Source organism: Pezoporus wallicus, unplaced genomic scaffold, assembly GCF_028554395.1.
Source record: "Pezoporus wallicus isolate ANWC-B61680 ecotype Strahan unplaced genomic scaffold, APGP_CSIRO_Pwel_v1 contig_3489, whole genome shotgun sequence".
Taxonomy (NCBI): domain Eukaryota; kingdom Metazoa; phylum Chordata; class Aves; order Psittaciformes; family Psittacidae; genus Pezoporus; species Pezoporus wallicus.
Window position 1 is genome coordinate 530,541 of NW_026635093.1, and position 26,271 is coordinate 556,811.

At 39.5% G+C, this 26,271-nt stretch overlaps 1 long non-coding RNA gene across 3 annotated transcripts in view; it reads right to left on the bottom strand.

Moving 5' to 3' along the window:
• Window positions 1-17,933, bottom strand: part of LOC130595405 (uncharacterized) — a 112,919-nt gene extending 94,986 nt beyond the window's left edge. The window contains exon 1 of one of the 3 annotated variants that reach the window (XR_008971313.1): window positions 17,479-17,920. This is a non-coding gene — a long non-coding RNA (uncharacterized LOC130595405). Of the gene's footprint in view, window positions 1-17,478 lie in introns of all 3 variants that reach the window. The other 2 variants (XR_008971312.1, XR_008971314.1) reach the window with 2 other exon arrangements.
• Between the last annotated feature and the right edge of the window lie 8,338 nt (window positions 17,934-26,271).

The following is a 26,271-nucleotide window of genomic DNA, read 5'->3' on the forward strand; positions in this document are numbered from 1 at the left end:
CTATGGTACTGCAGTGCTGGTGCTTTGGGGGTGGGAGTCTATATATCTTATGTTATAATCTACTTTTTCCCAAATATGTCTTCAAAAGGAGGAAAGCAAAGTTTTCCACAGTTTACATGCAAGAGAAGGCTGTCAGAACTGCACCTTCTACAGATGCTTCCAGCAATAGTGGGTTTCAGAACCACATACAATTCCCCAGTGGTGAAGAATAGCTGCAGTGCAATACTTTTTACTCGAGGTATGAAGCTGACATAGTAAAGACTGAAGGAGACAGCAAAGAGTAGAAAAAGACAGCAGACTCGAGAGACAAATACTGAGATTCCATCTGGCTGTGGGCTAGTGGAGGAACAGGAACTCCGATAACAGACAGGGCAGATCAGATTCTCATCCCATCGTGTTTGCACTTTTATTGATCTCAGGTGGAGATCAGTAATTTTGTCTCTTTGAATTTTAACAATCTGGTTTATGCTATATGAGTACTGCTCAACTAAACTCCTATATGGTTGTCACTGCATGTGTCCAGCACAAGGTTAGGCAAACGTCCCACATGATTTGTTAACTAGAGCTGATCCTGCTCAAGGGCAGGGGGGTGGATTAGATGATATTTCAGGCCCCCTTCCACCCTGTTTTTTATTCTGAAAAGAGTAGGCGATACCCACTAATGCAGTGTGACTTGTCCTGTCATTGGGAGGGTTTGACCAAGGTGGTTCGCTCTGTCACATAAATTAGATTATATCAGTGTTTTTCCCACTAAGGACAATATGAAGTAACACACTTCCATTGAATTCAGTGATATTAGGGAACTAATAGAGCTAAATCTGTGAAGCATGCATAACCATGTTAAGCTATCTGGCGCACAGAAACTAACAGTACTGTTTCTCAGTTTCACAGTTACATTCATGTGCAATGTTGGATTTCTGACTGGAACTGTTATGAGGTGGAAAATGCAAATAACCAGTGAAAGGCTTAAACACAGAAAATAAAGTATAAAGAAGCTAATGTAGGCCTAAGTCTAATTCATAAAGTAATACTAAAGTTGGCTACAGACCTGGGGGTTGGCAACGTTATCCAGACAGCATCTCTCCTAAAAGTAAAACAAGAAATAAACCCCTAAATACACAGGCTGCAGACTCCATAGGGACTTCTTCCGAACATTGTGCCTTTATTATTGCTTTTCAATACACGACCCCTTACTTTTTTTAAAGATGCTCATCCCACTGCACTGAAGATGAATATTTTCAGCTCTGCCACCTTATCTCTCTTACTCCTCATACTATTCTGGCATGATTTAGTGAAGGCCTGTTCTTATGTGAATTAATTTAGGTCAGACTCCTACCAGTGCTGCCTCTAAATAACTTGCACAGCAGTTGAGTAATCCTATAATAGAAGGATAAACTGGCAGTTACTGACCTCTACTCCTTTCAGTAATTAAAATTAATTAGGTTTTTAATGTAAGACACATCATAGTTTGGACTGTATGTATGAGAAAAGAATCAGAAATAAAATAATGCCTAGACCCACGGTAGAGGTCATTAACATCTAAAACACAACCAAGGAAATATCAGTCCCTTAATTATCCCAATGTGGCCAGTGATGTTACTGCCCTAGTTGCTCAAACATTGCTATTAATTGTATTTCAGTTCAATATAAGTTTTGCTTTCAACACACATTCTGAAGAGTATTGTATCACTAATGTAATAAGGAGTAATTTCTCTTGATCTGACATAATCAAATAATTATCAAACCATAAATGTATAGTGTTGTAGGAACTCTTGCTTTAAAACAAAGTCTCAGAAGTTAAAATGTAACAGGGCAAAGAATACAGCTCAGCAAACTGCAGTTTTCCTAAGGTTTGCTAGATCTCCAACTCAAATTACTTATTTTATGGAGAGCAGAAAAATTCCTTCTGCAAATTTCCAGTATCATTCAGGTCTCTTTTTCAGGAGCAAAATTATAAATGTGTCATCATGACTTAGTGGAAATTAATTTTCTCTAATATTGCCTTCAGTCCCCTGAAATAAAACCTTGGGGAAACATCCAAGGACAATATTTCTGTAATGAAAAAATTCATAGTTCTTTATTTTCTTCTTTTTATAACCCTATGGAGTTAATATCTAAAAGATTTTGAAAGATCTTCAATACACAGTATCAAGCTGTTAATCCATTTATAGATATATGAATCAACACTTTCATTCAGAGCTCCCTAAGTGATTAAATCTGTAAAAATAATGAAGATAAATAATTTAGTGATTTTATTTTTCTATTTTTCTCTATAGCCTTTTTTCTTCATAGTAACTGGACATTTTTGCTGGCTGCGGGTAGTCTCAGTTATCTCCCCATATAAGAGTCAAAATAGCTATAAGCCTTGGTAGGAGCTCTTGACAAAAAGAGTCCAGGTCTAGTCTTCAGCAGTCCTTTAAGGAAGGTCATAGTCACTGTAATTTAGATTCTCCACTGACAGATAATAATAGACACTGAAAGCTGCAGTTTCGTGCTGTGACTATTTCACGATGCACAGCTTAGGCAGTTTGTTCAAGGATCTACATGAATGGGGAAGAGGTAGCAAGATTTGAGAGACACCTCATAATATGGGCTCCAAGGCACCTAGACATGAAAATCAGTTAAAACCTACATTTTAGGCACCAACATTTAGGAAAGGTGAATCCCTTTAATACAGAGTGACCTGAGTCCTACCTCATATGCCAAACCCCAGTATTTGTACCATATTCCTAGCTGTGTTGCTTTGTTTTGCTTAGCAGTCCATGGAACTTCATCACAGTTACTCACACATGGACATGCAAAATATGGCACACAACAGTTTCAGTGATTATGTCTTCACTGTTCAAATATCTTCAAACCTTGCTGTGACATTCATCTTCCACCTACTGCAGTATGTCCAATACACAGCTGCTTTTACATGCCACGCTTCCATTCTGAAGGAGCTCAGTTTAGTTAGAGCAGGGAAGACAGCTACATATTCCTTCTATCCCAATTCCTACACATTAACTCACATTTAAGATGTAGTATAATCCTCTGGATAGTGACGTCCTTAAGTGAATCTAGACAAACCATTTTGTGTGCAGTCTTCCCGACTCCGTTACTTCTTACGGCTCCATAAAGTGCAAACTTTGTGTTATAATGACTTGCACAACAAGTAAAGCAATAGGTCCTCTTCTAATACAAAGATCCAAGTACTATAACAATAACATATTATTTTGCTCCTCTTCAGGGAGCTTCAAAAGTCTGTAGATGTTTAAAGATTTTCTCTTAAACCTCAGCTATTCTGCTGCATTGAACAACAAGTAACAGGTAAACAGTTTCATTTGACCTTTCTTTGCATTTCACACATTTCACACTTTTCTTTTGGATTAAACATTCTTTACTTGATTGTATTTTCTTTAATCGAAATGCTACAAAAACAATGAAACACATGAAGGAGATTATTGGAATACACCATATACCCCAATGCTACTTCTTTCCATACTACAAAAAACAAAAAAAACGAAAAAAAACTTTCTTATCATAAAACTGGCTCTTCCCATATGTAAAGAATATACCGGTTAGAATATTGAATCGGAAAATTATTAAAACCCACGTAGTAAAGTCACCAGCAGTAAAAATACATGATCCTATTTCACTTGTCTTTTCAAATAAGAACCCTACTCTAGTAATTGTTCTAGAGATTCACAGTATGTATGTGAACCCCGTGCAGTTGGAAAAAAGTCTGCCTCTCTTTCCAGTGTGTTACATTTAAACTGGTTTTCCCTTTAGAGACATATAATGAGGGATAGACTGAATGAGGTCTGAATACATACTGGACCACAAATCCACCTGGATCTTTGACTAAGCACTCCATTTTACGTCATTTTAATAGAGAATTTACACCTTAGAAACTGAGAGTATAGTTTGCAAAGACGGGAGTTTTAAAACTATGTTCCTACAACCTCTATTTCTCACATAAATGAGAGAGTCCTGCAACTATAGTGGGGCCGATAGGAAAATTTCAACTAAGAAATTTATTCATGGCCAGATGGCCTTATTGGCATTATATTAATAGGCTAAGTACCTGTCTTAATAAAGACACGAGTGAGCACGCACATAGCTTTACAAAAGGGTAAAGGAAATTTTAAATTACTTTATGTTACATGGTCATCTACAGCATTAAGCAGAAAGAGCAACACAGATACCTCACTGCCTTTTTGTCCTTCCTGTGCAATAAAAACAGCAGCTGAATGTTCCCATGAACTTTAAACAGTGATTTTAAAATTCATTCCAAGCCTCATAGCATCATGCAGTTCATTCAGCACCGAGATCTCACTGGCTATTACAATACACACTTATGGCTTATGAACCAAAGAGAAAAATATAATTCAGAGGAATATGAGGAAGTATTTATTATGACAGTGGCATGAATATAAGTGACTTATCAAACCATGACAGAAATCAGAATACTTTTTACTCTTCTTAGAATAGGAATGGTTCCCTCCTAAGCAATATGGGAAACACAGATTACTTCTGCATAACTATTTAGATATGAAAGATGCAAACATGTAAAAGGGAACAATCCTATGTTGCCATGATGGTGCACAAGATGAACACATGGTCTTTCTTATCTCCATAATTTTCCTATTCCTTATTTTTTAGAATAGGTTTTTTAGATTGTTTTTATAACATAGTATGACCAAAGAGTGCTAACAAACATTTAGCACTAACAAACAAGTCCCACATTATCTGTGTAACACTGTACTTGTAGGGCATCTGTACTTAACACTGGTCATTGTGCAAATAACTTATATGATCTTAAGGTCCTTTCCAACCCTAACTATTCTAGGATCCTATGTTCTTCTGTATTTGGGTATGGTACTATTCGGCACATTTTTCCCCCAAACTTGCTGACACTTGTTTTCTCCAGAGCTATGGTTGGTTAGCTTTCAGAGTATTGTCGTGGTATAAAAGCAGTCAGGCAATTCGTTCGCTCACTTCCCCCCCTTTCTTGCCCTCCCCCTGCTCCCGGAGGGACGGAGAGGAGAATCGAAAAGAATACAACTCCCACGGGTTGAGATAAGAACAGTTTAGTAACTAAGGTATAACACAAATCACTACTGCTACCACCAATGATAATAATGATAAAGGAAATAACAAGGGAAGAGAATACAACACCTCACCACCAGCCGACCAATAACTCGCCCCCCTCAGCCCGACCAAGCACTGACCGATACCTCCTCCAACCCTGCAGTCTCCCAGCCCTTCCGGCTAACTCCCAGTTACATCCTGGGCATGACGTGCTGTGGTATGGAATACCTCTTTGGTCAGTTTGGGTCAGGTGTCCTGTCTCTGCTTCCTCCCGGCTTCCCCTCCTCCCTGGCAGAGCATGAGGCTCACAAAGGCCTTGGCCAAACCAAAACATCCTTGTTATCAGCTCTGTTCCCTAGCTGAAAGGTAAAACACTGCACTGCACCAGCTACCAAGAAGGGGAAACATGACTGCTACTGCTGAACCCAGGACATTATCCACCCCTTATTCCATACCTTCACGTCATGCTCAGATCCCACATTTTCAATGTACTCTTATCTTAGTGCATGGACCAGTCCCTATAAAGCTGCTGAGTCCATCTGGTCCATGATGGCAGGCTCCATCTCTTGTAACAGTCTTCCAGAGCAGGAGAGACTGTGTGCAGTGTTCACACTCGTGAACAACCTGGGCAATAGTGTCCATTGCTAAGTCCACCCCTTGATCATGAGTCCATCTCTTTTGCATCTCTGCTCTGATGGCCTGAAGTGCCATGGGCCCACCAGGCTTAAAATAATTCACTGTCCCCTTCAGCAGTTTCTGCAGCTTGTTGCTGGGGACTCCACACAGCTGCCTTCCATCTCCGATGCTTCCAAAGCACTGGAGGGGCCCAGTGGACTAGATACTTGCCCATACTGTCCCACACACCCTGCCACTCATGACTATCCAGCCTTGGGGAAAACCTCTTGGTCCCCCTATATCCTCGTATCCCTATACCCCAGACAAGACCCAAACCCGACTCTGCTTAACTTTTGAGATCAGACAAAATGGTTGTGGGTAGAACACAGTCTGTGTGTGTGCCAACATGCTGATCCCCACCACAATCAGCAGGCAGGTCCCAAGGACACCCAAAGGCCATTCAAAACCTTCAGAACTCTCAGTTGATGCTGCTGTACTTGTCACTGGGGCTGGTGTAGCTGCTGTGCTTGCCGGCTCTCCCACCACCAGCTTCTCTTTTCCTGAGTCCAGCTCTTCCTCCTCCGCCTTGCTGGGAAATGCTGCGTGGTCTCCTGCATCCTCCTGGGGCTCGGCGGGCGGCTTCCGGGGAATGCTCTCGGCCGTCGCGGGGCTCGGCTCGGCCGCGGGGCTCGGCTCCTCCGCGGGGCTCGGCTCCTCCGCCCCCTTCTCCCGCTGCTCGGCAGCCGCCTCCTTCCTCTCCTCGACCTCCCCGGCCTCCTCCACCGGCAGCCGTTCCCCCGCGGCCTCCGGCCCCGCTCCCGGCCGCCGCCTGGTCCCCGGGCCCGCTCTCCCGGGCCGGTTCGGCTGCCGCCGGCTCCCGGGGCCGCTCCCCCTCGGCTCCCCGCAGGCTCACGAAGATGGAGAGTAGGGTGAGGGCCAGGACGGTGAAGAGCAGCCGGACGGCCAGGTACAAGTCCACGGCCACGTCCGTCCCGCCCTGCTGCTGGAGCCCGCCCGTATTACAAGCCATTGCCATAAAGCACAGTGAGACAAGAACCTTAGCCCAAGCCCCACACTTGATAAACACTAACACAGCAAATACCGGCTCTACGTAAGTTACAACGGTCTGAAGCTGTGAGATCAAGAAGAACAACTCTGATACCCAATAAATCAGCATTGTGACGAGTGACTATTAATCCAGTCAAATCTGTCGTTATCTCAACCCTTCGTGCCCCACGTTGGGCGCCAAAAAGAACTGTCATGGTTTAAACCCAGTCAGGTAATTCGTTCGCTCACTTCCCCCCCTTTCTTGCCCTCCCCCTGCTCCCGGAGGGACAGAGAGGAGAATCAAAAGAATGCAACTCCCACGGGTTGAGATAAGAACAGTTTAGTAACTAAGGTATAACACAAATCACTACTGCTACCACCAATGATAATAATGATAAAGGAAATAACAAGGGAAGAGAATACAACACCTCAGCACCAGCCGACCGATAACTCGCCCCCCTCAGCCCGACCAAGCTCCAACCGATACCTCCTCCAACCCTGCAGTCTCCCAGCCCTTCCGGCTAACTCCCAGTTACATCCTGGGCATGACGTGCTGTGGTATGGAATAGCTCTTTGGCTAGCTTGGGTCAGGTGTCCTGTCTCTGCTTCCTCCCGGCTTCCCCTCCTCCCTGGCAGGGCATGAGGCTCACAAAGTCCTTGGCCAAACCAAAACATCCTTGTTATCAGCTCTGTTCCCCAGCTGAAAGGTAAAACAGTGCACTGCACCAGCTACCAAGAAGGAGAAACATGACTGCTACTGCTGAACCCAGGACAAGTATAATTGCAAAGAAGCAGGTGGTACACAGACATAAGACTATTTAATGTTCAAGTAAGTGCAGCAGTAGCCTGGGTTAATGCTGGCCAAGAGAGAATGGCTGGAATACGAATATATTTTGTTAACACATTTCTTCCAGTTGTTCTGTCTCTTCACATGAATGAAGAACAGCCGTGATACTTCTGGTGGGAAATTTAAGAAATGGCCTTCTGTGTATTGATTTTCTAGTCCACCTGACATATGGTATTCTATCTACACGACATCTAAAACGTTGTGACTGTATTATTAGTCATATCATTGCTACCGATACATATGGAAGGTGATTGCTAGAAAGAAAAAATATGGTCAAATTTCGCAGACCTGGCTGATAAGAACTGTACAGATCTGCTGTACAGACTTACAGCAGCAACTAGGAGCCCTAGTCACAGACTATGACTACATTGGTATGTACCTTGCTGCCAGAAGAGAATTAAGAACACTTCTCCTACTGTAGAGAGTTAGTAGGAAACAGAAAAGAAGGAAAATCTTTTTGAAGTGCTTCAGGAGCGAAGGTTTTCAGCTTGAGTCAGGTCAAAAAGAGAACTTTAGCACAGAAGAAGAATGAAGCAAAACAGTGATATTTAAGAACCAGTGACATCATCAGACTGTTTCATGTAACAGTTGAATACAAACAAGGTTAAAGAGTATTTTTCTTTCCTCAGAAACAGTATGGTAAATTAAGTGCATCCGCTTAATGTATCTGTAAAATGACAGCTGTAAGCTAGTGACTATGTAATAAATAACAGGAATACTCACATTTTTGTGAAGGACCTATCTTCAGGAAATATACACAAAGGTGTGCATTCCCTCTCAATCAAACACGTAAAGCATGAGGACAATTTAGATTTAATAGGCTGTGCCATGTTTTAGTATTTCTTCACATAGTAAGGTTTATTAGGATTTCAGCAATAATTATCTTCTCATTCCTAATGGAACATAAAATTATACTACTTACACATATCTTTCATGAAATATTTATAGTGCATCATGTAATTTCTGAATAAGTTTCAATAAAGTTCCTTTAAATTCAAGTGCTTCTTTGTTTTTTTTTTTTGGAACTGACTTCACTAATTTCCAGCTGAGGTCTGCAGGTCAAGAAATGTCTGGTGCCAGATAGCTTTGTCCTAGGACTTTTCATATCTTGTCACTTGCATTTGTATGAGAAATGAGGGCTAATGCTCTAACCTTCTGACTGAGGCTCAGAAGTAGGCACTACTTTTTCCTTTTCAATTGGGGGAATTTCAGGGCACCCAGCCAGCATATACTTTGCCTTATTTTGATTTGATTGAGTCATATGTTATATATTGAATTACTTATGTTGGTTGGAACAAGTCCAGAGGAGAGCCACGAGGATGATCAGGGGCCTGGAACACCTCCCATATGAAGACATGCTGAGAAAGTTGGGGCTGTTCAGCCTGGAGAAGAGAAGCTGCGTGGAGACCTCATAGCAGCCTTCCAGTGTCTGAAGGGGGCTACAAGGATGCTGAGGAGGGACTCTTCATTAGGGACTGTAGTGGTTAAAACTGAAACAGGGGAAGTTTAGATTGGATCTAAGGAGGAAGTTCTTTACTGTAAAGGTGGTGAGGCACTGGAATGGGTTGCCCAAGGTAGTTGTGAATGCTCCATCCCTGGCAGTGCTCAAGGCCAGGTTGGACAGAGCCTTGGGTAACATGGTTTAGCCTGAGGTGTCCCTGCCCATGGCATGTGGGCTGGAGCTAGATGATCTTAAGGTCCTTTCCAACCCTAACTATACTATGATTCTATAATATTATTGGAGGCCAAGCACTGTTGCTCATTCATTTTGTTCAAAACTGAATGTTAAAAGCTAACAGCTATGCAAACAAGTTCTTTCAGCAAACACAACAAAGCTTCACTAAGAAACCACTGCTTCTGCTCTCTACGTTTAACACCTGTTGTGGGAAGAATAAAAGTCAAAAACGCCAGAAACACCAAACTTTTGATTACTCTTCCAGCAAGGCTCAGGGATATTCTTCTGGGGTTCACATGTTCTTTCACATGTTAAACTTTTTCATCTACAGGCTGAAGTTATTTGTGGCCAGGTAATAGCTATTTATTCTTGTGCCAATAGCATCCTTAAGCGCTTCATGTTTAATATTGAGCTTTTATAAAAAGTAAATTGAATGTTATTTCCTGCTTCTATATAAAAGTTTGAAAATTGATTGTATTCATCTTGAGTTGTGACTAACATCATGCTCTGATTATAATGCAATACTAACATCAATTCACTGTTATATGTATATAGTCTTACTTTGATTTGGTAACTGCAGTTTAATCTCACTTTGTCAAGAAGCACCTTTTATTCTATGCTTGCTTTAGCTTATTTTTCTTGATTCAAGTTTAATAAAATCTATAGAAGGTTACCGTGAGTTATAGTGCATTCAAGGAGTGATAGAGGCCAAAGTCCTTAGTGAATTGCATTATGTTTAATTGGGAACCTATTTGATCTCCTCTGAAATTAGACTTATGGTTCTTACAAAATCATACACTGCGGCTGTCCATATTGTACCTGTTCTTCTTGCTCTCCAGCAATTTGAAGGGGTTTGAATAATAAGGAAAAAATATTTAACAGTAGAAATTATTTCTATTTGGTTTTCCCCCTCATGGGGAGAAAGTACTAATGATTTGGGTGATTAACCTTTCCCAGAAACAATCAACTAATCTGCTTTGACCGGATAAAAACTTGAAACTCACCTGAGTCATGCAATAGCCCTTGGGAAGATTTACTAGTAAATATTCCAGTGACTGTTCCGAGACACTGTTCCATAGATGCCTTTCTCCTCCTTTACTTCACATTTAAGAATGTGTTTTCCATGCATAGTCATTTTATTGCTTAGTCATAATTACTGAGGTTGAGGAATAGTACTTTCATTTCAAAGTATTTCAGATCCAGGCTTTTCTTTTAATATTGCCGAAGTGTCAAGTAAACACAGTCTGACTTTTTCAGTGCAGAAATACACTTTAAGACTGTGAATCTTAAAATAAAGCAAGCTTCATTTAAAACAAACCTAAAAGATTCAGTTATGTTTCAGAACGGCAAGAAACAAATCTTCATTAACTATCAGCAATGACAACTATCAGCAATGACATCGAACTCCAAAGAATAAAATGAATCAATGCAAAAGAGCTAAGAGAGGGAAAACAAAACGCTGATGTAAATGATAATGAGACTTGAACTATGACTTTCATGTTTACCCCTTCTGATATTTCTAAGCCTCATTTGGTAGATTATGATGCCTAGATAAAAATTATAATTCCATACAAAATTTATGTATGACTTCTCATTTGCTGGAGCATGTTTCAAGGAAACATATGGAGCTTACTGTTTCTTCTAAAGGAGCATTGTCATGCAGTGTAGTATTTGAGAGTCTCTGTGGTGAGAATGTGTTAGCTTGGATGCTGTGTGACCTAGTGAAAGCTGGTTTGTATTTATCAATTTCAAGACCTATCATCCTAAAACTTCATCTAAAAAGCAAAAGCAATGTGCAAATGACTGTTTTCCTACTTAGTGATTATTTATTCTCTCACTGCAGTTATTTTTTTTTTACTGCTGCAAACACCTTTGCATTGTTTTTGAATTCTCTCCAATCCTTTTTCTTTCCAGACTTCAATCCAGGGAGGAAAAAGTCATTTGAAATTTTCACCAGACTATCACGTTTTGCTCGAGGTTTTAATTTCATTTTGCAATTAAAATAAGCTTGAACTCAGGAAATAAGATTCTAAAAATAAATACATAAATTGCACTTACATTCAAATTAAGCCTCAGGTTCTATATTTGTGTGCTAACCTTCTCAGCCCACATGAGAATACATTAATTGAGAGCATTTTATACCTTTATAAGGTTAACTCCCACTTTTTTTTATAATGAAGATCAGGAGGGGAGAGTTTCATTCTTTTACATCTTCCTGCTACCTAACCTTGCAGCTACCCGGCTTCAAGCCATTAAGCTTTCATTCCATTCTGCTGGGTGCAAAACCTGCAGGTAGTACATCTACTGCATTTGGCTGATTTTTGTGCCATTTTCCCCCCCAGTACTCTTCCCAAACACCTTGCATTTTGCTGGGCTTACTTTCCCTTGTTGTTAGATCTTGCTTTGTTTCTTCAATAGGTCTTTTTACTCATAATATGACTAAGAAACCTAAAAAACAAACTCAAATTGAGATTAAGATTTTTTTTTCTTCTTTGTTTGACCAGGGATGTTATAATCTGGGGTAAAATATTGCACCTTAAAATGTTTTGAGCGTACTAGACCCATGCAAGAGATTCAGCAAAAACATGCAAGTTCCATGTACAAATCCAAACAAATAAACTCTGGATTTTACAGATGGTTCCTGCTGCCAGCCAACAACAAAGGATTCAGGCTCATAAAGGAGAATGGAAGTAGCATGGATGTGAAGGACCCCTTGTCAACTGAATGGAAATCAAAGGGTGAGGCATGCTCATAGGGAAGAAAGGGTGCACCAGTATCAAATTAGCATACAGTGGCTCTAGCTGTGCTTTTATAATACAGGTTGCACAAATAGCTCTCATCTCTGAATTTGTTCTACAGTCATAAATCTATTTCCATGGGATAATCTCTTTGCAGCATACACTCTCTGAAATATAGAGCACATCAAAGGTGCAAGATTGTTTGCACTCTGTGAAATGCAGCTATGCTAAACCAGTAAGAAAAAAATACAGGTAAACTAAAGGACAACAAAATTAGTGGCTACACAAAATACACCAAAATGAAGAATAGCAATGGCAGCTATTCCAGACAGTATCCTATGTTGATAGCCTATGTTACAGCATCTTGTTGGCAGATAAATAATTACTCTGATAACAGCAGTGCAGAACTTCAGCCATCTACTGTAGATCACAGTACATCATAATTTACAAATGCAGAAGCACTAGAACAGATAATCTTGTTTAAATGTCACCTTGCTACTCAGCTGCTTACTCTGCTTTGTGCTCCAGGTCTCATCTCTTTACTTGAAGGACAAAACAATACACTTTTTAACTGTAAGAGCCCATGAGAAACTGAGCCAGGTTTTCTTTCCTCTCAGCAAGTTTTGGCAGGCTTATGAACTGTGTGGCAGGTACTAAGAATAAATAGAAAAGCTCCACTGAAGTCTGTAATACCTGATGATTTATAGCCATTGAGGACCTCAATTGGATTACAAATTGTGAAGTCGTTTCTGTCCTTAATTATAGTTATGCCACCTCACTGCAGAATGAATTTCTACAAGTGGAGCTTAGGGTCTAACTGACTTTACAGCATATTTATGGGTGGTGATGATGCATGAAAAGGAAAGGATTTTTCTTGGCTTTCACCTCCATCTGAGCTTTCACTTGGAATATGAATTCTTTTTTTCTAACTTCAATACTGATAGCAGAATTTTTAGGAACCTTCCACTGAAACAGTGAGCTTCAATACTGGAAACCTTCATATGTCTAAGCTGTTGCTGTGCATTCCGCTTGTTTTCAAATACATGTGCAAGCAAATATCTCAATGCACTCTTAAGAAACTCCAATGACTTTACACTTCTGTAAATCAACATTTCAATAAGAAGTTCCCTGACTAGTGTTAAAACTAATGAAGATTGCCAGTATGTTTTCTAGCTGGAACTGTATGGAAAAACTAGAATTGTTAGGGAATGCAAACATATCTGCAACATTTTGAATAAGTACATTGATTAAGTGTACTGCCAATATTATGTTTAATCGTGTTCAGTTCAACATCTTTGTCATTGACATGGACAGTAGTATTGATGGCACTCAACAAGTTTGTGGTGACACTAAGCTGTCTGGTTCAATTGCTATGCTGGAGGGAAGGGATAGAATCCAGGGTTGGGTTTTTTTTCATATGTGGGCTACTGATTGACTAAAAATGGTACTTTTTGTTTTATACTGTTTAAGAAGATTAAATGAGACTAGATTTGTACTTACAAATTATGAAATAAATATCTAGTGATTCAAAATTAATAACTCATTACAGAACTCCAAAAAATAATCTTTTTTTACAAAGCATCATTCGTGAATACCACAGAAACAATTACCCTTCTAACAGGAAAGGTTCAAGTTATTTCTGTTCTTGTAGCCATGTATGGAAAGGACAGACATAAGCTACACTTGAAGAAAGGTATGAACAGAAATGGCATCATATTTGGTATGAAATTTTGCCTTCCTCTTCTGTTGACTGGGCTTCATTCCTTTTATGGACCTAATTATGATGGATTTAACCAGACAGAAAATAGCATACTTCAGTGACAAAGGGTGTCAGCTATAAACCAGAAAACCAGGTTTCTCCTGGCTGTGCTGTCTGATGCTGAGCAAACTACTTTGTCCTTCTATTCTCTAAAATACCCAGGTCAAGTAAAATTCCATTCTTGACCAGCTTAAGGAATTAGCAGTAATACCTCCACAGTAATTCATACATACAACCTTTAAAGGGGGCTGCCCAAATGTTTCTTTTTGATTCACATCACATCAGCTAAAACACCCATATGGTTTCTTTGGAAAGATACACTGAACTTATTTTCCAAAGTAATATGGGACACCAGATAACCACTCAACTTTCAGAAAACTTTATGAATCAGAAACACTGGCATTTCATAGAACCATAGAACAGTTAGGGTTGTAAAGGACCTTAAGATCATTAAGTTCCAACCCCCCTGCCATGGGCAGGGACACCTCACGCTAAACCATGCCACCCAAGGCTTCGTCCAACCTGGCCTTGAACACTGCCAGGGGTGGAGCATTCACAACTTCCTTGGGCAACCCATTCCAGTGCCTCACCACCCTTACAGTAAAGAACTTCTTCCTTAGATCCAATCTAAACTTCCCCGGGTTAAGTTTTAACCCATTACCCCTTGTCCTATCACTACAGTCCCTAATGAAGAGTCCCTCCCCAGCATCCCTATAGGCCCCCTTCAGATACTGGAAGGCTGCTGTGAGGTCTCCATGCAGCCTTCTCTTCTCCAGGCTGAACAGCCCCAACTTTCTCAGGCTATTTTCATACAGGAGGTGCTCCAGTCCCCTGATCATCCTTGTGGCCTCCTCTGGACTTGTTCCAACAAGTTCCATGTCCTTTTTATGTTGAGGACACCAGAACTGCACACAATGCTCCAGGTGAGGTCTCACAAGAGCAGAGCAGAGGGGCAGGATCACCTCCTTTGACCTGCTGGTCACTTCATAAGCATGTCAAGGTCCCTCTGGATGGCATTCCTTCCCTCCAGCGTATCAACTGAACCACACAGCTTGGTGTCATCGGCAAACTTGCTGAGGGCGCACTCAATCCCACTGTCCATGTCAGCGATAAAGATGTTGAACAAGACCGTTGCCAGCACCGATCCCTGAGGGACACCACTCGTTACTGGTCTCCAGCCGAACACTGAGCCATTGACCACAACACTTTGCGTGCGGCCATCCAGCCAGTTCTTTATCCACCGAGTGGTCCATCCATCAAATTGATGTCTCTCCAATTTAGAGACAAGGATCTCGTGTGGGACAGTGTCGAATGCTTTGCACAAGTCCAGATGCCTGACTTAGCACAATTTGTTCCTGGTTAAAAACCAGACAAGTGGTGAAATTCCCTTGGCTTCTACGTAACAAGGGCAGATGGCTCCCATCTCCCTGAAAAAGTTTTATTTTCTTTTTGTCCTCTCCAAAGGGAAAATCAGTAACACTGTGGCAAAAAATATACTATAGACAGTAACAAGTTCTGGCACTTCAGGAGGAACTGATACACTGTTTGAAGAACAGTACTTTCTCAGTACCGACTACGGAGGTGTTTACAGGATTAGAAAACGTCTGGAACACCGCCAGCATATATATATATCTCAAAAGTATTTACAAGCAAATTTGCTTTCAAAATTTTAGGTGATGGGGTGAATCCACCCTAAACAGAAATCCCATTGGGTAGCCTGATCTAAGTCACTGATATAAGTAATAAGCAGTGCTGAAATCTTTGAATCTTTCACAGTTTTGCACAATTATGGAAAGATATCCCATATTTTCACTAACACTGGTGAAAACCAGAGTTCAGCAGGACAATCACTGAACTTCCCAGCAGTTTGCTAACACACACAGACATAGAGAAATCTAAGAAACTTTGTTTTTCATCTGGTCACAGGAAAATCAAATTTTATGGTGGGCATACTCCCAGTTCTATTTCCTCATAAAAATCTGCTTTATATCATTACTTTTCTGTCTCTCTTTGCCGCAGAAAAAATATGGACCCGGTCAGAGATCAATATGATCAGATAAAAGCCGTTTATTGCAAAGACTTAACTCCTATATACTATTGCTTACATGCACTTACAGTGATTTGGCATATTATGATTGGATACATGTCTTGAAGACCCTTAGTGACTAACATATAATTGGTTAAGCACAGGTGGGAGAACTTGACCTCGAAAGCTTGCCAACAGTCCACAGTTCTCATAACTCAGTGAATTCCAGCCTCTTATCTTGCTTGCTTAAGCTTCCTTGAGCCTCTCATGGCCTTGCTGTATCTTTCAGGATTATTCAGAGTTCATGTACCAATTATACATTCTCCCGTGAGAACACTGTCTCCACATCTTTTCTTGTGTTTCTGCGCAGTTTCAATCTTCCTTAGCCACTCAGTTCATCACCTCCTTACCTATTATTTACATCTGGATTTTCCTCTCTACTGACACCTAATCTCTTTCCTCCACATTTCTCCATCCAAACTAATTCTCTTTGTGGCTCCAACAAATGAGGTTCTGCTCATTTTCCTTCTGCATAAAGTCAGGGAAGATTTTCTGTACAGCACATATGGGAGCAGAGGGAAGCTAGAATCTTTATTTCAACACCCACTCCAGGAAGGTAACAAAAACAACAATCCCAGTTTGGGTGGGTTGGACAGGAGGCTGCCCAGTAAGAGATAGAAGAAAAGTCCCAATTTTCAATTAGATTGCAAGGGAAGTAGATTGTAAGGGAAAAATCTTTCCTTTCCATGGAAGGTGGTCGTGAATCATTTTTGCATGAGAAGAGCAGGAACGCATAGAGTTGTTGTATTTGTTCTTCAGATCACAATACGAATTTCCTAGAGCAGAGCTGGCTGTAAAGAGCTAGCATTAATCTGCGTAACCTCAGACATGCAACTATATTAGCCATAGGTAAACTAACATTACATTAGGACCTAGGTTTAAGCATTTTCTCCTTAAATTGTGGTTAACTTTAGCTTGGCATGCATTTAACCAACACTGAAGTTAATAATTAGAATTAAGGGCTAGTCATGTGTAATGGTACTCTAGTATTTTAGTAGTATTAGATGATAAAGCTCATTTTTTTAGCTGCCAGTAACTTTCTTCAAGCATATCCCTTTATATTGTGATTGATAATCTGGCCTCCAATGGATAATCTGAGTCATTACTGTACAATGAAGCCTCCCAGAGAACATAAATTGTCTTATACAGGACATCATTGTACTATTCATGATCAAGTTGTGGGGAGAAGAGCAGAGAGAGAGAACAGAAATCTTAGAAGTAATTTCCAAAAAATCAAATATGAACATATACTTGATGAATTTGGGGTAGGACCATAAATTAATTTAAAATAGATTTGACAGAGTTATATAAAATATAAAGTTTTTTTTTAAAAAAAGATTAAAAATCGCAATATTCAGCAGTTTTTTCAAAACAATGTAAAATTTCTGAAGAGATGACACTGAACTACCTTTTGTGCACAAAAACAGCCCCACTTAAAAACTCAGGACCTGTCATTTGTATACATTTGTATACGGGCTGACCAATCTTTACAAATAGTTTTCCAAACCCCTTCTTTTTTTCTTTTTTTTTCCTCTTTTTTTTTTTTCTGCCCAAAGTTCTTAGCAGAAAGCACAGCTGCAGCTACACACTTCCTTCTGCAGTGACAGTACAATCCCAATTCGCAACACAAAATCTCACCTTACAGGATTTTTCACTGAAGCTCCAAGTAATTTTTCCAGTGTAGAGATGGTTGTCATACTTCACATGTTGTCCTCTAGATGGTCATTAGCTGCTGGTAGCTTCCTATTGGAGGGAGGAGTGTTTGAGTCCTCCCACATTTCTCTTCCAAAGAGGTTTCCAGAACTGTTTGCTTTTCAAACTTTCACAGCCCATCATCAAGGAAAACTATGAACACCTGATTTTTTTGGTGCAGTTGAAGTGATTGCAGAAATCCCCTCAAGGGTTCTTCTGCCAGCAGCCTGAAGTGTCAGTTGTCTCCAGAGAGACTTGTGACAAAGCTTTAGTCAGCTCACACAAGTTCAAAGAGAATAGCTCTCTACACAGGATGATGTTTATCTAGGGAATAAGCACTTCTTTGTCATGCTGGAACATAAAATTTCAGAAGAAGATATTCCATTAGTAGAGTTTTGTTCTGCTAGAATTGTTTTAAGTATACACAGCACAACTACACTTCATTCCCATGTGAATGAACTACAAAGATGCCATGGAAGAAAGATTCATAGAGGTAGGTAGATAGATAGATATAAACCCAACCCAAACCAAAAAACCCAAGTGCATGCCATTGAAGTATTTTACAATTTAATCTGTTTACTTAACCATGATCATTCAATGGATAATCATAAGATATTTAATGGATAGCCATGAGATATTTAATGGATAAGGTATTTGCAAACTATTAGGAAGTTAAATCAATTGTGCCTAATACACTACAGAACATTAGAGGTCACAGTATCAATACCCAAATCAAAGCTACCTTAACAACATCTTACAGAGAACAATGATTGTTTCTTAAACTAAAAAAATGTTACAGAAGATGATAAGATTCCAGAAAAAAAGCTTTATGAATAGACAGAGCAACAGGCCAAAAAAATGAAATTCAACACAGAGAGATGTGGACAGGCAAAAAGCCAGCTAAGATGGCAATAGCAAACATAGAGTCCCTCTGATCCGATGCAAAAGAAAGATTGCCCAGCCGGTAACTCAGAACCATGTAGCTGCTCACTCACTCCCTGCCTTCTTCCTCCCGCTGTTTCCAGAGAGATGGGGAGGAGAATGGAAAGAATGTAACTCCTACGGGTTGACATAAGAACAGCCCAGTAACTAAGGTGTAACACAAAACCACCACTGCTAACACCAATAATAATAATGATAAGGGAAATAACAAGAGAAGAGAATACAACCACTCACCGCCTGCTGACCTATACCCAGCCCAACCCGAGCAGCGATCTGGGCCTTCAGGGTGTCTCCCCCCAGTTTCTATCCTGGGTATGATGTGCTGTTGTATGAATAACTCTTCGGTCAGTTTTGGTCAGGTGTCCTGTCTTTGCTTGCTCCTGGCTTCTCCTCCTCCCTGGCAGAGCATGAGACTCAGAAAGTCCTTGATTGGAGTAACCATTACTGTGCAACAACTGAAAACATTGGTGTTACCAGAGTTGTTCCCAGACTAAAGTAAAAAACACAGCACTTCACCAGCTACTAAAAGGAGAAAAATGACTGCTACTGCTGAACCCAGGACAGTGGTACATATAAAACTGGGACAAAACTAATACTGGATATACAATAGCACTTCAGTTAAAAGATCTCTAGAAATAGAAATATCTAAAAATAGAGAATAGAAAATAGAAATAAAAAATTGAAATGTACTTTAGGGAAACTATCTATATTGGCTTAGATTATCAATAAATGCGTGTATATCCATCAACCTCAATAAGCAGGAATTTTAATATAACGAAGTGTCAACATCTTCAACAGTTTCCGATCAAAACCTAATGCATTTTATTCACATGCTGAAATATTTACACATCAGTACTTTAATATTCTGAACATAGTGGCTTAAAGATGTAAAATTCAATTTTCTAACAAGAGCTGTGCGGGTGATACACTGAATAAAGAACATGAGTGATGCTGACAGTAGTCCTTGTCAGGCTCAGAATCGCTGTTAAGGGCAGTGATTAGCTCTACAATTCAATGCCCTAAAATTCTGAGTTGGCTAACTGCGGAGAAGTTCTGGCCAAGTTCTTCAATAGATGGCCAGGAACTGAAGAGAACCTGGCCGTAGAAAAGACCATGAACCACTGAGATTTCTGGAACAGAAGCCTGAATGATTTGAAAGATGATTTCAGTAGAAATTTTATGGAAACAGATCAAGGAGTGACATGGATTATTACAACAAAAATAGTTAAAAGAAGCAGATGAAGGAATAGGCGTGCCTTTATAATGCATTTTAAGCATGGTTTTGTTTTAATTCAACAAATTTTTCTATTCCTCCCCAAATCAAGTCAAATATTTATACACGGTAAATCCCCCTCAAATGTTCAGTCTGGGTTTGTCTCCTGGTAGTCCCCCGGATGCCTATAGAAAACAGGACTTCCCTTCCTATTCAGCATTAGGAATTAGACATACATCCTGTTTCCCAGATAAGGCTAAGCTTGAGAGTGTAAGAGCCTGAGCAATACCAGTGCACACACCCATTGGAACACACATGGTTCAACAGCAACAACGCAAACCACCAAGACCAGAGCTTAGAGATTTTGGAACGTCACTGTTAAATATTTAGAGTTTCTCCCCCCCTCTTTTGGTTATTTGGAAGTAATAGCATTCATTCTGTTTAAAATCCTATGAAATAGAAATAAATTTAATTCTTAAACTTTTTTATTCCTCAACTTGAACAGTTGAAATAAATTCTGTCAATAAAATTGGAAGAATTTGCAAGAGAATAATAATGCCAATGCAATTTCCAGGTGCCACAAACATTTCAATACCCAAGCACTTTTTACAAGAATTATTGCATTTTCATTTTCACATATTAAAAGTTCATCTACAATAAGTTTCAATTCTTACAAACAATGATATCATATTACTTTCAGAAACACTGTTTTCTGTATAAATCAAGTAACTTTGAAAGTCAGGTTTGATCATGACTCCAAAAAGCAGTAAACCCCAAAAAATATATTTTACAGACCCACGATACCTGTATTTCTATATCTAATTAAAACCTGTCTTGCCGTTAATACTAGTCTACAGACTGGTTTTTAATTGTGTCCTGGGTTCAGCAGTAGCAGTCATTTTTCTCCTTCTTGGTAGCTGGTGCAATGCAGTGTTTTGACTTTCAGCTCAGGAACAGAGCTGATAACAATGATGTTTTGGTTTGGTCAAGGACTTTGTGAGGCTCATGCTCTGCCAGGGAGGAGGGGAAGCTGGGAGGAAGCACAGACAGGACACCTGACCCAAGCTAGCCAAAGAGGTATTCCATACCACAGCATGTCATGCCCAGGATGTAACTGGGAGTTAGCCGGAAGGGCTGGGAGACTGCAGGGTTGGAGGAGGTATGGGTCGGTGCTTGGTCGGGTTGGGGGGGGGGGCGAGTTATCGGTTGGCTGGTGGTAAGGTGATGCATTCTCTTCCCTTGTTATTTCCTTTATCATTGTTATTATTGGTAGTAGCAGTAGTGATTTGTGTTATACCTTAGTTACTAAACTGTTCTTATCTCAACCCGTGGGAGTTGCATTCTTTTCAATTCTCCTCTCCATCCCTCCGGGAGTAGGGGGAGGGAAAGAAGGGGGAAAGTGAGTGAACGAGTTACCTGACTGGGTTTAAACCATGACAAATTGCTATAATTGCACATGTGAATATGTATATAATGGAAATGGGGCAACCAGAAGCAAGCAGTTTCCCAAGCTTTTATAAATAGCAAGTTTAAAATATGTCAACAGATGTGCTGAGGATTTTATTTTTTTTTTAATAAAGTGGTGCTGAAAATTAAAAAGAAGAATTAATGTGTGATTTGTAGAGTCCTTATACTTAATTACATTGGCATTGGTTCAGTACAATGGCTGTTTTAAATGATTGACTAGATTCAGGAATGTTAATGTCCACAGCTTAACCCAGGCTCTTTGCAACTGTTTTATTTCTAGTATATAACCAACTACACAAACGTATTGTAGGGGTTTTTGTTTGGTTTGATTTTATAGCAATGAAATACCTAAAATCATCTAATCTCAGTAGCTGGAAGAGTCCATGCCAAGTGCTAGAAAGAATGTTCTGTTGACTGTGGCACCCTAACACCACTTGGAAATGCTGATGGAGACATTTATTACTTGCCTGAATTCTGTGGCCAAGAGCAAGCTCAAAAGAGCCCATCAGATACATGTTTTCTTGCGATACTGTCTCTTCTACTAAAATGACTGCTGTACTTGTTTGTATGGGAAACCAGTTTTTCATGATTGACTTAGCAGATATAACCTATAGAATAGACACAGAAAGAGACTGTGTGAATTGCTTTGGTACTACATTCACAAAGGCATAAACTGAAACGCAATGAATGTTCAGATTCATTGTATTTTTAAAGATCTGTTTTCCTTCATATTTAGGATATTTTATTTTGTTCACAAAATCACTGGATATTTTACCATATATTCTTGTCCATTAGGTACAAATGTTCACAGCGTAAAACTTGAGTCATACAATGAAAATTTTTAACAGTGTTTTTATAGCAGCTACTATAACAGTTTGGGAATTAACACTTAACTCAAGGCTAGAGAACAGCAATTACTGAGCTGGATTTATCCAGAAAGAGTAAAATCTCCCTTACAATGGCTTCAGCAAAATAATTACTAGACAACAGAGAACATTAGGAAAAAAAGAAGGTAGCCTTAACAAGAATCATGATTTCATAAGTGCCTTACAGAGAAATTGGATTATTCATCTCATCAAAGCTTGTGAAGGGACTTGACAAGTGTGGGAAAGTGCCATCATGAGAAGAAAATACAGGATCTTTAAGGAAGCAGAGAAAAGCTTCACATGAGCTATCTGAATACATGTTTGAAACAATTCTAAATCTGTTAATTAATAAACTATATCATCTAATGTGTTCAGGCCCCTTCTTCAGCTAACCTGTCCTAGTGGTAGGAACTTGTTCCCTCAGGATGACCATGATTTTAAATTAGGGGCTTGTCTACCAACACAAAGGTTATGTCCTTCTTTCTATGAAAAAAAAAACCAGACCACCAAATCTGTAATGTAAAGGTACACATATGCACTGCTTAAAGTCCATTTCAGTAAAAATCTGTGGCAATTAGTACACTGTACTAGTTACGTATTAGTACATGCATTTGTGCATATACATTAGTACAACATATTTTTTTCAACCATATTGTTTACATGGTCTTTATAACTCCAGTGCAGAGTACAACTGCTATTTCAGTTACACTTTTCATTTGCACTGCCTTGCTTGATCTGTGCACTGGGTAAAGATCCCTGTTATAAAGAACTCCAGGTATCACTAAACTGATCTTTCTTGCATACATGTGATGTTTAAACATTCCATAAAGAAAAAAAAAAGGTGAATCCAAAATAAGAGAACGAATTCTGATTTGGAAAGTCACCTTATGTAAATGTTAATTACTATTTGATTATGTTGATCTGGGAGTTTCATAATGAAAGCAGTATATTTCTTGTTAAAGGGTCCCACTTTTAAAGGGCTGCAGTAAGACTAAGCAATCAGAACAGCAGATTCAGTTTACTCAGGAGATAAAAGCACAACTATTTCTCATTTGCCACAGTAAATGAATCGGATTGAAGACACTGAGCTGTAAACAGCACTGGAAGCAATTTGCTAAAACATCAAGGCACCCTCAATCAAGAGGCTGACATTCACAACTGAGTTACAGAAACATAAGTAAGAGAATTTTAATTGCATAAGAATTTTAAAGCAAGCCAAGTCTGAGTTCAGTGATGCCAATAATTATGAAGTTAAATCACAATACAATCTATAGAACATAGAATGATAGAATAGTTAAAATTGGAAAAGACCTTAAGATCATCTAGTTAGAGTCTTGTAGAGCAGTGATACTGTGTTTTTAAAAATCCAGCTGTTTATTTCATCATGTCATAGATTTTTCTTAAGTACTTACATTCCTTAAAAGCATGAATCACATTGATTTCAAGCAGTGGTTTAAATTATAAATCACTCAGGTGCTTCTAAAAATCTCACTTTCTAGCATAAGTTTCTTAAATATGCTTCTCATGTCTTGGATAGTTATTTCACCTAAAGAGCTCCTGAAGGTTTTTTTAACCTCACTTTTACAAGTGCAGTTGAGTTTGCTGGTTCAAAAGAACATGATTTACATTACATATTACCCTTTGAAATCTAAAGAGACTAGGAAAAAAATCTGAGAAGCAAGTCCCACCACCCCCTAAATAATCCCCTCCCAAAAAATATACCTAAGCAGAGAAGATACTAATGAATATGATGATTTAATTAGGAATGTCCTTTGCTGTGGGTCTGCATTTCATATAATGTGTAGTTTAACAGCTTTGTTATTAATCATGTCTTAATGTAAACACTTTGAAGCTGTTGCTACTCTGTAATGTTCATTAAAAATAGTCCCTGTGGGAATCACCAGCTCATTTCATTAAAACTCCTGCTTGCTGTTAATCGCTCTTAGGAAAACATGAACAAATTAACTGTGTTTTAAGAGACAGTGAAGCAAATTTACACACTGGTATGTTTGACTGCTGGGGCCTAACAGTGTTCCTGATAATTCTCTGCTGTTGCACTGCGCTATACAATAGTTGGCAGCACTAGCCTATTTTAATCAGTAACAGTTAATGGTACAAAGGTTTAAAAAAGAAAGTACAGTTTGCAAACCACAGTGTTTATCCTACCAGCTGAGACAAAGTATCATTCTGGGTCATGGGCAGTCAATTTTTAGGTTTTAATGAATCTCAAGTGTGAAAGAAACTATGCTCTTTAACAGGGATGATTAATGCACATTAAGTGAGCAAATTAAAAAATCCAGGTTATTTTTACTATGACAGTGGCATAAATGGGATATGTGATGCCTTGATGTTGATTTACCATTATTCAAAGAGGTATGTGAATTTGAATAATTTGTACTAACATTCAGTTAAACTAAAATAATAAAGAAAAGGTCACTTAAAATTTTCTCGTTCAAAAGTTAGCAAATATGCTCTATGGAGTAGAAACTTCCTACAGTACAATTTGCCCAGGAATGTTTAAGCAAAAAGAAAATTCACATTTTAAATAAGAAAATGAAGTATTGTTTGCAACAAATATATGTTTAAAAAGAAAGTTAGTTATTGTCTTTCTTGTAAAAACCTATGGTATGACATGACATTCCTCATACTTAACTGGGCTTCATCACAGATGTTCTAATGGTTTAAGCCCAGCTGACAAACCAGAACAACGCAGCCACTCACTCACACCTCCCCTCCCCCCCGCCCCCCTTCTTCCTCCCCTTGCTCCCGGAGGGATGGGGAGGAGAATCGAAAGAATGCAACTCCCATGGATTGAGATAAGAACAGTCCAGTAACTAAGGTATAACACAAATCACTACCGCTACCACCAATAATAATAATGATAAGGTAAATAACAAGGGAAGAGAATACAACCTCTCACCACCTGCCGACCGATGCCCAGCCCGACCCAAGCAGTGATCTAGCCCTTTCAGGCAACTACCCCCAGTATATATATAGGGCATGATGTGCTGTGGTATGGAATACCTTTTTGGCTCATTTTGGTCAAGTGTTCTCTCTTTACTTCCTCCCAACTTCCCCTGCTCCCTGGCAGAGCATGAGACTCACAAAGTCCTTGGTCAGACTAAACATTGCTAAGCAACAACTAAAACCATCGGTGTTATCAGCGCTGTTCCCAGGCTGAAAGTCAAAACCACAGCACTGCACCAGCTACTAAGAAGGAGAAAAATAACTGCTACTGCTGAACCCAGGACAGATGCCTAAATAAAGTCCCCTGTAAGATATTTGGCTTCAATCCAAAAATCAAAGGGAATTGGGTAAAAAGTAATCTGAGAATATATTTACATGGCATTAAAGAAATCATTATTCTCTACTTTACTAGCGCAGTAGATCATGAGGGTCATAGAATCATTAGGGTTGTAAAGGACCTTAAGATCACCTAGTTCCAAACCCCCTGCCTTGTGGAGGGACAATCACACACTAGACAAGGTTACCTAAGGCCCTGTCCAAGCTGGCCTTGACTGCCAGGGATGGAGCGATCTTTTGTGTTCAGTATAACCCTCTGGCTTTTGGGGAACAATTCAATTTCAGATAAATGTCTAAAAATTAGCAATGTGATTGTCTTTAAACTTATTCAACATTAGTCACTTGAGCTCAAAAAAAGAGAAAAGGCAACTTAATGGGTAATGAAGGAGTGGGAAACTAAAGATGCTGGGACAGCTTAGTTTGAAAAAGATAAATCACAAAGGAGACACTAAGAAGTATTAAACAGTGAAGGTAGATTAAATTTCTGTTCTCTTTCTCTCTCAAGGTAAGAACAAAACACTCAAATCGGAAGCAAGCTAATTGCAGACTAATTCTAGGTAATAGTACAGCATAGGAACGGATTTTCAGAAGCGTTGCCATTAAACACAGGACTATTCAAATCGTCCAAAAGAACTGAAATTTGCATGAATTACAGAAATGTTCAGTTATGGTAGTGTGTACAAAGAAATGAAGGATTACAGTGGATGTAAAAACTGAATGTAAACATTGGTTCCTTTGAGGCTAAAGACCACTGCTACTTTCTAGGCATTAGGGGAAAAGAAGCAGATTAACTAGTTATTATGGCGAATGCTCTACTAAAGCATCTGTGGCTGGCATCTCCTGGGAACTGCATTCTGCGTCATCCAGCATGTCCATTCTCTCAATTCTAGCTCAACCAGGGGATGGGGAGAGAAGCCTAAACATGTAGATTCAGCTAAATCTGCATCT